This window comes from Juglans regia, chromosome 7 (genome assembly GCF_001411555.2).
Source record: "Juglans regia cultivar Chandler chromosome 7, Walnut 2.0, whole genome shotgun sequence".
NCBI lineage: Eukaryota > Viridiplantae > Streptophyta > Magnoliopsida > Fagales > Juglandaceae > Juglans > Juglans regia.
Window position 1 is genome coordinate 8,676,181 of NC_049907.1, and position 13,649 is coordinate 8,689,829.

At 35.1% G+C, this 13,649-nt stretch overlaps 1 long non-coding RNA gene across 2 annotated transcripts; it reads left to right on the plus strand.

Moving 5' to 3' along the window:
* Window positions 1-240: 240 nt before the first annotated feature.
* On the plus strand, window positions 241-1,183 carry LOC118349067. Of its 2 annotated transcripts, none has more exons than XR_004802051.1 (3): window positions 241-409; window positions 744-849; window positions 1,054-1,183. It is a non-coding gene; the product is annotated as an uncharacterized LOC118349067 (long non-coding RNA). The 2 variants fall into 2 exon arrangements; XR_004802050.1 differs by having other exon boundaries at window positions 798-849.
* Window positions 1,184-13,649: the final 12,466 nt, after the last annotated feature.

Consider the following 13,649-nt stretch of genomic DNA (forward strand, 5'->3'; position numbering starts at 1 on the left):
CTGCTTCCGCATATGTGTGCGTGCATGCATTCACGTATATATCCAAAAAATCCAAAACAAAAGTAGTGCATGAATTTGTACGTACGTAGAGAATTTGTCGCTTCGGAATTGAGTAATCAGAATGGATGCCATCCAGATTCAACAGATCTTTTGTTCGCATTTAATAATTAGAAACCATTGGAATCATGCTCACTACTTAATTAATTATATAAATCTTCATTCACGAACTGGCAGCTGGCCTGCAAGGTATATCCTTAAGGGATTGCCAACAAAGGGACTCCGCCGTGGAGGAACTCGGTCACGCACGACGACCCGCACACCACGTCCACGCAGAACTGGACCCTCTGTCGAGCTTATGGACAGATGAAATCTGGGGTTCTTTACCCAACCTGAAATCTTGATTTTTCTGGTCCGTCTCTCTTTTCCCTCTTTTCTCGCTTTGGTTTCTCTGATTCTTGTTATCCTATTTTTGGTTTCCCGGAAAGTGGAGGGCTATAAAAGTTAAAGAAGGAATCTTCATTGAGTTGGGAGTTGGTTTTTCTTTTGAGAATTGAATATTTTGGGTTCTTTTGTTTAGCCCTGTTTTCTTGGCAACCGGGCAGAGGGGGTTTTGGGTAGTCTTGTTCGAATCTCTGAATTGTAATTGAATTATTTGAATACCATTGTTTTAGAGCTGAATTGATGTTTTCTTTTTGTCGCTCATTGTTGCACTTTTGATTGGAATCTTATTCTTCTCTCAAAAGATGGTGTCGAGAGAGGGCAGATCTGATATTTAGTGGGAATTTGTTCCATTGTAGAAAGAATTCATGGCCGCCCGAGGAGTATATCAGCAGGAACACTTTGCAGTTGGTAAGCTTTTATGTCGCTTGCATTTTTTTTTTCAAAAATTAATTTCTAATATTCATTGGACTCTATTTGGTTGCAGAGAAACTTTAAGAATGAAAAAAGAAAAGGCAGACTTTGAAAACTGAAAGTTGATTGTTGTAGTTAGGATATCTGGTTTTAATATTGTACGTTGACTAATTTTTCTTTTTCTACGAGTGTTTTTTGTAGTTTGATTTCGATAGTGCTGCCCCTCCGGAACAAGCCTGGAGGAGGAGATGAAATAGTGTCACATTTATTGACGCAATAAGGATGGTAAGAGATTGTTCTCTTTCTTATTAGTTCACTGATTGTGGAAACAGACGTGTGCAATATTTAATCTTGTGCATAGCTTATCCTATATTTATATAGATTTTCAATTTCCTTTCTCAGTTATGTCCTACTCAGTTATTTCTTCACATGGGAGGGTAATTTCTATTTTTCCTTAACGGAGAGGTCATTCATGTTAGATCTATTTGACCTCCTTAATGTTCAAATTCCAATGAACGAATAAAGAAATGTTTTTACATTAGTTTAGACCATTGAAACTTAGCTTCAGAAGCCTGAACTATGACTGGTATTATCTCTGCAGAAAGCACCTATTGATCCTTTCTCTCGAGAAAGTTGCAAGCCATCAGCATCTCAAGGGGTTTCGCTTGGAGGGATGGGTATGTGATGTATCAAAGTATAATGCTTCATTTCTTGTTTGTAATAACGTTTATTAATCATAGAGGATCTACTGTGTTTATGTCACAAGAGTGGCAGCATATCTAGAGGTTTTAGAGGGGACTTTAGGCAATGGCAAATTGTTCCTGGTATATGCGAACCTTCACCTGTCATGGAAAATCAATTCTCAGTAATGCTCTGACTTAGCCTCATCTACTTGCTATGAGGTTTCTATTTTCAAGATATTTTGACATTTCTGTGTTTTTGACATTCTCAACTTATCTGGTGTTATAAGCCATGGTTTTTTAGGTATTTTTTGCATGCCATCTCAGATAAGAATTGCATGCAGTAAACTCTTTATGTGAGCGTGTAACTGAAAATAGTTTGGTAGTTCATAGATCTTAGTCTACTGTGATATCAAGCATATTATGAGTTGAAGTGCTTTCGTAAAAACATTGTCACTAACTGTGAACTGAATCAAATGTGAAACGAGATATTTTCTGTTGAAAATTTAAATACTGAGAGCTATTATATGTAGATATATGATGAAGCAAAAAAGTTATGGTATTTATGACAGAAAGATGCTAAGCATGAACCAAAAGATCTTGTTTCTTCATAACCTCCCTCTCTTTCTCTCTGTGCCTCTCTCTTTGTGCATATGTGTGATCAGAGGCCTCATACTTCTTTTATTGGTGAAAGTTTACATTTTAAGAGTTTAGTATGCCATTTAATTATATTCTGAAGCAAAAGAAGAAAAGTGAAACAAGGTAAGTGAGATAGTTGCTGGATATTGAATACCGTTAGCAGTAAGCATGAGCAGCAACCGCTTATTCAATCTTGCACAAGGAACCAAGCAATTATTGTTGGCTTCAAAATGGGATATCACTGCTTCAAAGGAATGCAGGGCAGGCTGAGATCATCTGGAAACTATTCTGCCTTGTGATAAAATTACACAAAAAAAAATCAGTCATGGGTCTCTTACCCCTCTTATTTTCATTGTCATAGATGTAACACCACTGGCGCAACAATCAGTTAAATAAGTCTTTTAGTTATGCAACCCAAGCCTAATAAGGGAAGCAGAAGGGTGGTGAAACCAGAAATCATCTTATCTTTTTGACGTCAATTATCACGAGACACTTTAGGCAAATTGAATGTGTTAAGGGCCTTCTCGTTTGTTCTATTTCCAACAAAGGGCCATGTTAGGATATTAAACATTAGGAGAGTGTAATGATTTCCCCATTCAGTTAGATAAAGAGAACCTTGATTTATAAAGACCGATATTTGTATGTCCTCTTAGTTGCTATGAAAGAAGCAAAAGATCCTTGTCCTACTGTGCAAAGTTGGCATGTGGATTTGGAACCATGAATTTACTTTTAATTTACTCTGTAGGGACCATATTATAGCTTCTATTAATGTTCTTTTTTTATAATATATCACATCGTGTAATTATTTATAAATTACATAAACATTACATCGTTATTTAATTAACCAAAAACATTACATTCTTATTAATAAAAAATTAATTCTTAACAAACAAATAAATAAATAAATATAAACTAAGCAAACGTGCATTGCACGTTGCTTTCACCTAGTAATTAATATATATATATATATATATATTTTTTTTTCAATTTTCATTCGGTCGGGTCGGGTCCGGTCCGGTCCGAAAAACCCATAGACCGTGGACCGGACCGAATTAAGTCGGTCCTATAAAATTCGGACCGAGACCGACCGGTACCATTCTCGGTCCGGTCCAATCCGGACCAAATTGGTCGGTCCAGTCAAATTTTCCAGTCTGGACTGACTGAATATCACCCCTAAGTAGGATGCAATAATCGAGTGGTTGCTTTGTGTTCCTTGCATAATTATATCAAGGATTAATTGCTGTAGCAACAAACATCAAAGGCATAGCTTACCATCTTAAGATAAACTAATTATTCATCATATTTTAAGGCTTCCCATTACGATGATTAAGGGAAATCAGTATTTATTATTACAAAAATTATTAGCATGGGATTTAATAACAAAATTAACAGATAAAAGTTTTCTTAAGAGAATATATTGTCTTAAAGCGAAACAATTAACAGATATATTAATCATTAGCTTATTTTAAGGAGTCAATTTCTTCTAATTTTCTTTTAGAAAAGAATATAATATGTACTTTGCACTTTGCACACTCAGGTTATCATAATTTAACAATTTACAGCCTAAATTATTAATATTGGCTTATTGCACAATATGTTAAGTTTTAATAGTTTGAGATAAAGAATGCAAAACAATTGATAATTTACACATATGTTCGGATGAAAATGACAAAATTAGCCACTAAAAGCATGTGCTCTCCCTCTTAATTGGTAACCATAAGAAGATATTTAAAATAGAAAAATTATACTCATCATCTTCATACCACACACTATACATAATTTTTTAATTTTTAATTTTCTTCTCTTACTAAATGTGTGGTATATAGATGATGAGTAGAAGAAGAAGTTAATTAGTTTAGGAAGAATAAAACAAAAAAAAAAAAAAAATGTGATGTGTAGTGTGTGTAAATGATGATTAACAAATCTTTTAAAAATAATACCTTAAAATTATCAGAAAGAGAAATTAAGTCATTCCAAAAAGACTGTTAAAAGGATTAGAAAGTCCTTAATCACTAACATACAAATTAACATAAAAATAAAAGAAGTCGAGAAAAAAATATGCAAATGCGGTTTTCCCGGTGAAGCCTTCAAACCGATTGTTACAAACATAACATCAAGAAATGGAGAGAGTAGCAAAATAATTTATTTATTTTTAATTAGCACTGGGTATCCAAGAACAGAGTCTCAACTAATTCTAAGGATGCACAGGCCCTCGGCAAAGAATTTTTTGCAAGTGCAACACGGTTAATTCAAAGAGAAATTCTTCCAATACGATGGCCCTAGAAATGTACACAAGATAATTCGAACCTTAGACGTGGAGGGAGCATACCACCAAGACCAAAGTTTTTACCACTTGAGCCAACTCCTAGGAGTTGTAGGAGCAAACTAAAATGAAATAAATATAAAAGAATAAAGAGGAATTTGGCTCTTTACGGTATGCCAACAACTAGTAATTAATCTTGTTGTCAACATGTACGTGCCAAATATATAAACTACCATTGACTTGGACCTTTCTTCCCCTACCCACCCAAGGTGAAAAAAAAAATAAAAATAAAAATAAAAAAAGAAAAATGGAGGAAAAATGGGATAGTGATATCGATTCATAACAAAGATGAAAATTGAAGAGCAAAAAGTTATGGATGCATGACGTCGGCTTGATCTGCTTTGGAGTAAACAGAACGAAAAGAATACTAGTGCAGAAAATCAACGTCAAAACGTAGTCTAGCGAAACTAAGGTTCTTCAACCAGTCTTTCTGCGTGATGCCCAATAGAAGTTCCAACCAGAACACATTTTGGCCAGAACGTTGGACTACATCGTTCTGGCCAAACTTTGAATAATCCCTTCCTCCAGATTCTACAGCCATCCTATGCAGTAGAAACAGAAACTTCGTATCCTTGAACAAATTTTTTCAGCTTTCCCGTTTCACCTACTGCAGGAAGCCATTCGGTAAGTACCTCCATGGTTATGTAATCAGGATTACATGCATGTTCAGCCATTCCGTCCATGCCTCCCAACTTTACAAAGTCCATCAATCAAAGTAGTATATGTGATTACATCAGGTTCAACGGACAACCCATCACTCACTCCTTCCATTTTCTCAAAAAACCCCAATGCGTCATAGGCCCTCCGAGACTTGCACATATGATTAATAAGGATCCCAAAAGTTATCACATTTGGTTGAATTTCCATCTCTTTCATCTCGGTCATAAGCGTATTCATCCTTTCAAAATCCCCATCCCTTCCCAACCCCGTCTAAAGTGCATTACAAGAAGCGGCTTCCAGAGTACCACCAGCCATCATCACATCATGTAAAACATCCCAAGCACGACCCATCTTTTAATTCCTGCACAACTTGGTAATCAATTGCGCAAGTTTAAAGGTAACTGGAAACACAGTCTTCAGCTAATTTTGACACCAGCCCAAAAATCTCCTCGTCACTAATACTCCTTCGAAACGACTCCCTTATCGATAATGCAGCCAAAACAAGACCACGTGTAATATCACTGGGCAGACAGTCTGCATCTGGTTGAAGCATTTCATCAAGCATGTTAAGCGCCTCGTCGATGCGCCCTGATCTGAATAGCACACCAACCACCACATTGTAAAAGTGTGTATTTTTTAGAGACTGGTCTAGCTAAGAGACACAATAATACAATAGATAGTAAGAATCTGAATCTCTGTCGTGATTATTCAAGCTTCAATGGTCTTCTTCTTCCCCCTTTCAGTGAGAGTGTTAGCCATCTCTATATGAGATGAAAGCAATCTGAAAGTATTACCCTTGTTGCAATTGAGAGTATAAAACCAGGGCTAACTTGAGAAAGTGACTGGTGATGTGAGTATATATACTCTTGAATCAAGTTATTCTAGTTTTAGTTCATAAATAAAATACTAATGCTACAAATTTACTTCTACTAATTTACTAATTTTCTCATTGATGTAATATTTTTAAGTTTTTATTGATATGTACTTATTTTTGTGCATTCTCAAGTACGGTTGCAAGAAAGGAAAGCAAAAAACATACATATATTTCTTCTACCACTTCTAAGTATTTATTGCTCAAGTACTTGAGGACTTAAGAATCAGATCTCCCAGCATGTTCTGGGGACGACACTTGTAGTTTCAAACACTTCGATGTAGCTAAAGATCCCATGGACCATTACTTTCTTGGTACACATATATGGATAGGTGAATGCCTTTTTCATTTTTTTGTATCATCATTTTTTGGAGTTTCAAGATTCCATTCCTACTCCTTTCGGAGTTTTTTAGAAGTTATTTCTAGTATTAGGGGTGGGCAGTAGGGCCCGCCCTCGTCCCCGCTACCCCCCCCGCTTCCGCTCCTCCCCAGTTGCCCCCCGTCCATCAAATCCGAGGGACAGGTGGCCCCGCCCACATCTGACCCCCAAGGCGGGGGCGAGGGTGGGATAGGGGATATATATATATATAAATATATATATATATATATATATAAAATAACTCAGGCATAAAACTGGTTTTTTTTAAATATACAAATAACGAAATGACTTCGTTTCGTGAATGGAAAACGGTGTCGTTTCGTTATTTGTTTAAACCCCCACGACATTACCCTACCTAGAATCTCTCTCTCTCTCACTGCTCAGTTGCTTATGTTCTACAATCTGCATCTTCGTCGCTGTAGCCTTCCGTGACTTTGTCTTCATCTTCGTCGCCGAAGGTAAGAAACCTTAAATCTACTTTAATTTTTTGTGATATTTATTTTATGAAATGAAGATTGGAGGAAGGATAGGGTTTAATCGGAGATGGAGGATGGGATTTTGTGAATTGTGTGCTGTGAAGACTTGATTGTGCATGTGGTTTGAATGATTGATGAACAATATGTACTGTGTAGTCGTGTGTGAATTTGTCTATGACTCCATGGTTTATTTTTTCATTTTTTTTTGAAATACTTTAAAATAATTTAGAGGTTTCAAAGATTGAACCCCTAAATTAATTTAGGGTTTCGATTCACCCTAAAATAATTTAGGGATTTCAAAAATTGAAACCCCTAAATTAATTTATTTGGGATTAGGGTTCCAATCCGAACCTTAAATTGAAACCCCTAAATTATTTTAGGGTTTTGATTAACCCTAAAATGTGGGAAACATCAAACATTTCTGAGGCTCTAACATTTTTAAATGACTATTTTTTATATTTTATAAATGAAAAATGTTATTATCGTAATATAGTATAAGAGCTAGAAGATTTAAGGATGATGAAAAATAATTTAAGGATGATGAAAAATATCGTATTACTTTATATAGACGGATGAAATTGAGATATTAGTGTCCTTTAGAGGTTTTATTTAAATTTAAATTCCAAATTAGAAAGACATCGAACCATTTTAATTGAGTGTTTTTTTTATATACTTTCATATTATTTTTTATTTTTTATTACTTATATTTCTCTAATGATTTTTTATTTTTTAAATACTTTTTATTTTTATTTTGATAATGTTCTATAGCTCCAATAATGATATTCATTTTCATCAATTGAATGTAAACATATTCATTTTTTTTATGTTTGATGTTTTTAATTTGAGTATTTCAATTTTTTTATGTTTGATGTTTTTAATTTGAGTATTTCAATTTTTTTATGTTTGATGTTTGATCTTCCAACTTCCAATATATATGTTAATGCTTGGATATTAATTGTTTGACATGTTGCTATATTTGCTATAATTTTAGATTTATTGTTTTCTTGAGTTCATGAATATACCAGCAGATTCTAGTGCGAGCTCTCATTTGCATGCCCAGGGTACCCCTACCCCTACCCCTACCCCTACCCCTACCCTTACACCTACCTCTACTCCTACTTCTACTCCTACCCCTACCCCTACCCCTAACCCTAGCCCAACACCTACCCCTACGGCACCTTGCCCCGCCCCCAAGCCCAGAAAGAAACCTGCTTCCATAGTTTGGGTTCATTTCACCAAACTAAAGGGTGGTGACCCTAATAACCCCAAAGCCAAGTGTAACTATCGTGGAAAATTTTATGGATACCACTATAGAAAACATGACACCTCACAATTAAATGTGCACTTAGAAGAGCAATGTAAAAAAAGTCTAATATTAAGATCATGAGAAATGCTTTGGGACCCAAAAAATGTCCCGAATGGGACTTTTTTTTTTTCACCGAATGATTAAAAAAATATTTTTAAATGATGTTGTGAATTTTTTATTTTTTTTAAAAAAATGTTTATGATGATTAAAAAAAAATGAAAAAAAGAAAAAAAAAGTTAACTCTTTTCGGGACAATTTTTGGGTCCCGAATTCGGGACCCGTAGCATCACTCTAAGATCATTAAAATAGAAGAGCCAATCTAGGCTAGAAATTGGATTTCAAAAAATGACGGATGGGACTAGTGGGGCTGTAACTTTGAGAGGGTATACTAAGTATGATCTCTATGAGTATAGAAGACACCTAGCTCGTATGGTCATCATGGACGAGCTACCTTTTCAAGTTATTGATAGGAAAGAGTTACAAGCGTATTCTCGCTACTTGGAACCAAGGTTTAATATTTCTTCTCGCCACACGGTGGCAAATGATGTAAAAAAATATTTTTGGTCTGAAAAATAGAAGTTAATGGGTGAATTGGCAGGTCAATTTGTTTGCCTTATCACTGATTCTTGGATATCAGTCCAAAATTTTAATTATATGTCTTTAACTGTACATTTTGTTGATTGTAATTGGACATTGCATAAGAAAATTATAAAATTTTGGAAAATCATCAATCATAAGAGTGAGACAATTGGGAAGACCTTGGAGGTCGCAATAAATGAGTGGGGGTTAACCCGAGTTGTTACAGTCACAGTTGATAATATCTCGTCTAACAATGTCGCATTGGGACGTCTGAAGACCTATCTTAGAAAAGCAAATAAGACAATCTTGGGTGGTGAGTGTCTGCATGTGAGATGTGCGGCACATATTCTGAATCTTATTGTTACTGATGGTTTTAGGGATTTTCATGACTCGATTGCTCGGGTCAGGACTGCTGTGAGATGGATGAGATCTTCTCCTTCGAGGTTGGAGAAATTCAAGGTTACTTCGAGGTCTACGGGCCTAACATCCAAGAAGAGTTTTTGTACTAATATGCCTACACAATGGAACTCAACATTTTTTATGTTGAAGGTGGCCCAATAATATAAGCTAGCATTTGCACTATTGGGTGATGAAAACATCCAATATGTTAAATATTTTGATGATCAACGGGGATTGGGGAAACCCGTAGATGATGATTGGAAAATTATATATATTTTTGTAGAGTTTGTAAGCTTTTTTATGAGGTCACCATGACGATATCTGGAACTTTGTACCCTACATCCCAGCAATTCTGTCAGCAAATATGTAGGGTAAAAGAAGAATTAGATGACATGGTCATAGGTGGTCACATTAGGCTGTGGGAGATGGCATTAACTATGAGGTCAAAGTACGACAAGTATTAGGGAGATTTTACTAGGGCTAATATTTTTTTATATGTAGCTGTCGTCATCGACCTAAGGTTTAAGGTGGATAGCATGATATTTGGATTGAGCCTTGCGTACAGGCAAGCATGGGCGGAGCTTATTGCAGCAAGGGTTCGAGAAACCCTTAGTAGATTATTTGATAAGTTTACCGTCCTGCGGGGAGGTAATATTGCAGCACCTACACGTACCCCCCCACCGGCTCAAGAAGTCAAGGTTGGGAAAAAACGTAAATTAGACTGGGGTGAGAGGTTTGAGCAAACCCCCTTCATCCGGAGTTCTATAGAGGCTCAGTCAGAGATAGAAAATAATTAGCAGCGGAGCTTCAACCATTTTCACGAGACTTTGATATATTAAGTTGGTGAAAGGTAAATGCCGTGAAGTATGTCATCCTTGGAGAGATGGCCCGCAGTCTTTTGGCCATCCATGTTAGCACCGTAGGCTCAGAGTTGGCCTTTAACACCGAAGTACGTGTATTGAATTCATTTTAGAGTTTATTAGTTCCTACTACTATGGAGACTTTGATTTCCATGCAGAATTGGATCAAGGGAACTCCAATTCATGTTCCGAATGTTCTTGAGTATGAGGAGGCCAACAACAACGAGGAGGGTGGTGATCAGCCTGGATTTGGTATTTATTTTAATTTAATTTTCTAATTTCTTATTAATTTATTTATTTTCATTTAATTAGTATTCATTAATTTCATTTCAAATTTAATTGTTATAGTAATACATGAGACGGCGTCTACAACTATCTCCGATGCAGTATGACTTTGTATTAGATCCACCATTGCCATGGTTTGCACAATTTGTCCCTTATTTGTTTTTTGCATTTATAATTTTATATCATATTTTAATATCTAATTATTTTGCATGTATGTTTTTTAGCTTTTATATTCTTAATATACATATGTCGAATCCTAATGACCGATCTATGCTCATTTGCCTTATCTTCATCTCAAATTCCAATTGCCCAATCTCAATCTCATCTTGGTTAGTACTTTTAATATTTTGTAATTTAAATTTTTAAATTTTTGTTTCATTTTAAAACTTTATAATTCTAATTTGTTTTATTTTTAACTTATTAATATTTTAGGTTTTATAACTTATTAACTTTTATGATCTTGATTTTCAGTCTCACAGCAGTCGACACAACTCACCACTGAGTGAACTCACCGCCACAGCGCCACCCCAAATTGATCAAATTGAAAATTTATGAGTTATAATTGTTAATTTACAATTAAGTGTAATGTTGCTACAATAGTTAATAATACAATTTGTAATATTTAATATTTTTAGAGGAATTTGTAAATTGTAATAGTTTATTGGGTCTCTTAGAGTCTTAATTTGTATAATTGTAAATTGTAATGTAATAGCTTAGTGCCTTAGTGATGATTATTACTTAATTAATTAATAGTTGAAATTCAGTATATAGTTAATAGTTCTATCTATATATATATATTCAATTTTTAAATATATTTATTTGTTTTAGTTAAATTATGGACTCAAATTGGCCCAAAAATAGATTTTGGACCCAAACTGGACCAAAAATAGATTTTGGGCCATTTAGAGCATTAGTAGTGGTTTATGCATTTTCATATGCAAAATCATCATTTTTGAAGAATGATTTTGCATATGAAGAAAAACTTCCACATTGGTTTATGCATCTTTGAACCAAATAATAATAAAATATTATTATTATTTTATTTTTTATTTGTTTCCTAAAATTATTTTTTTATATATATTTTACAATTAACATCCTCTTTGTATTATCAACTTAATACAAATTTTATGTATCAAAATCATCTTAATATAAATTCTATAAAGTTGATTTTTAAGGATAGGAGAGAGAAAAAAATAGTAAACTAATGTTTGAATTTATAGCTATGCAAAAATTTAGAGATGCATAAGTCAATGTAGATGAATTTAAAGACATTCTTTAAATTTGAAGATGAAGATAGAGAAGCCACTACCAATGCTCTTAGGGCCCAAAAAACTAAGTTGGGCCAAAGGCCCACTAGAGGGGGGGGCGACAGATGGGGGTCCACCCCCGCACTCAGGCAAACGGACAGGGTACCCAGCCTCTGCATGGGTAGGGGCGAGGGTACAAGGAACAATTTCCCACCCCCACCCATGCATGGGCAGGGTAGGGGTGGCCTCGCCCCTTAAGGGGCGGGTAGCACCCCTATCTAGTATATTAATATACATTTCACTAGCTAGTAGTAATACCTTAACATTGCTAAAATGAAGGTTCCATACATTGAAATGAGTTCATCTTCTACGGTACATATATATAATTCGATCACTTTGACTCGTGGGAAAATGCCATAAATGTTGTAGTGGCGAACAACTATCTTTTTTCCTTCTAACTTTTGTTTGTTGTTTAGTTTGTGGATAATTTGGGCACTGCATCATTATTAGCTTAGTTTATTTGTAATATATTGTTCACATTCTTTATGTGTTTTAGGGTATGAGGCTGTGATATTTTTTTACTATTATTTTTTTTTATTTTGTAAAAGACAATTTCCTGCAATCCAAAATCGAGGAAAATAACTTTTTGGTAATGCTTATTTATGTCGATAAAAATAGTTGAGAATAATGATTTGCAACTAGAAATAAATTTTGCTTGCAAATCATTATTTGTGGCGATGGTATCACTGAAATGAGTTAATCTTCAACACTGAATTGCACCTAAAAGAAGCCACGACCCAAAAAATGAAAATGAATCTTTGAGGTGCATGATTTTAACATTATATGGTGGAGGAATCATTTGATCAAGCTTTATACGCATTATTAATGCAAGCTATATATGGAGCTGATCACAAGCTATATATGGAGTATACAGATATTCAATGAAGCATCCCATAAAACAATCCAACATTGCAATTCAGATCCCACAAAGAAGGTGAAAAAATTCAGCCAGCAACAAAAAATAACTAGAAAAACTGTAAGGAATGTAGCCCAGAATAATCCTTACGGATAAGGCCTTTCAACCTGCGAGGAGCATCCCCCAAGCTATTCCAAACAAGATTAAATCCTTCTGCCCCTTGTTTAGCCAACCAGTCTGCCACTTGATTACTCCCTCGATCGTCACACTTCACCTAAGATCCCCCGTCTTCGCTCACGAAGTTGTTTCTGGTGTAAACACCTACCAAATTGTTGGATCAAAATCTGCTAACTACTACTTGAATGTGAATTACTAGATTTAGATTTGTTTGGCACAAGGAGTCCTATGGATTATGTGTGTTAAGTTGTCATTTTATAACGTCAGTGACTGTTTACCCCGCTCTAGTTTGAAACTGTGCAAAGGTGGTTTTCCCAGTGAAACCTTTAAACCGACTTCTTACAAACATAGCATCAGATGGTGGGAGCAAAATAAAATGAAATAAATAAGAATAAAAAGGAAATTGGCTCTTTACGACATTCCAGCAACTAGTAAGTCTTGTTGTCAACATGTGCCAATACATTAATTACCATTGACTTAGACCATTTTTCCCCTACCACCCAAAGGGAGAGAAAAGAAAGAGATAAATCGGATAGTGATATCGGTTTTAGCATAACAAAGATGAAAATTGAAGTGGGGAAAGAAGTTGTTCTTGAGGCATGACGTTGTCTTGATCTGCTTTGGAGTATACAGAGGAAAGAAACGAATACTAGTGAAGAAAATCAACTTCAAAACACAGTCTAGAGTCACGCAAACCACCGAAAGATGATGACTAAACTATGAGGTGAAATGGCCACCAACTCCAGCCCCTGTGGAGTACAGAAGTAGTTGTTATTCAGGGGAAAGGGAGAAAAATGAAGCTTCAATTTGCGAAATCACCGTCACCCAAAAGTTTGAGTGGATGGAAAGAGCTAGATTTAATTATTTATAACATATCCTTAATACTTCTTCTCACATGTGGGTTAGATTCCTCCAAAATAAGCGGATCCATCGCATGGAATATTTAACTGAGAATCTAGTTCTGATATGATAAATCACCACTTATCTAAAAATCTTGATC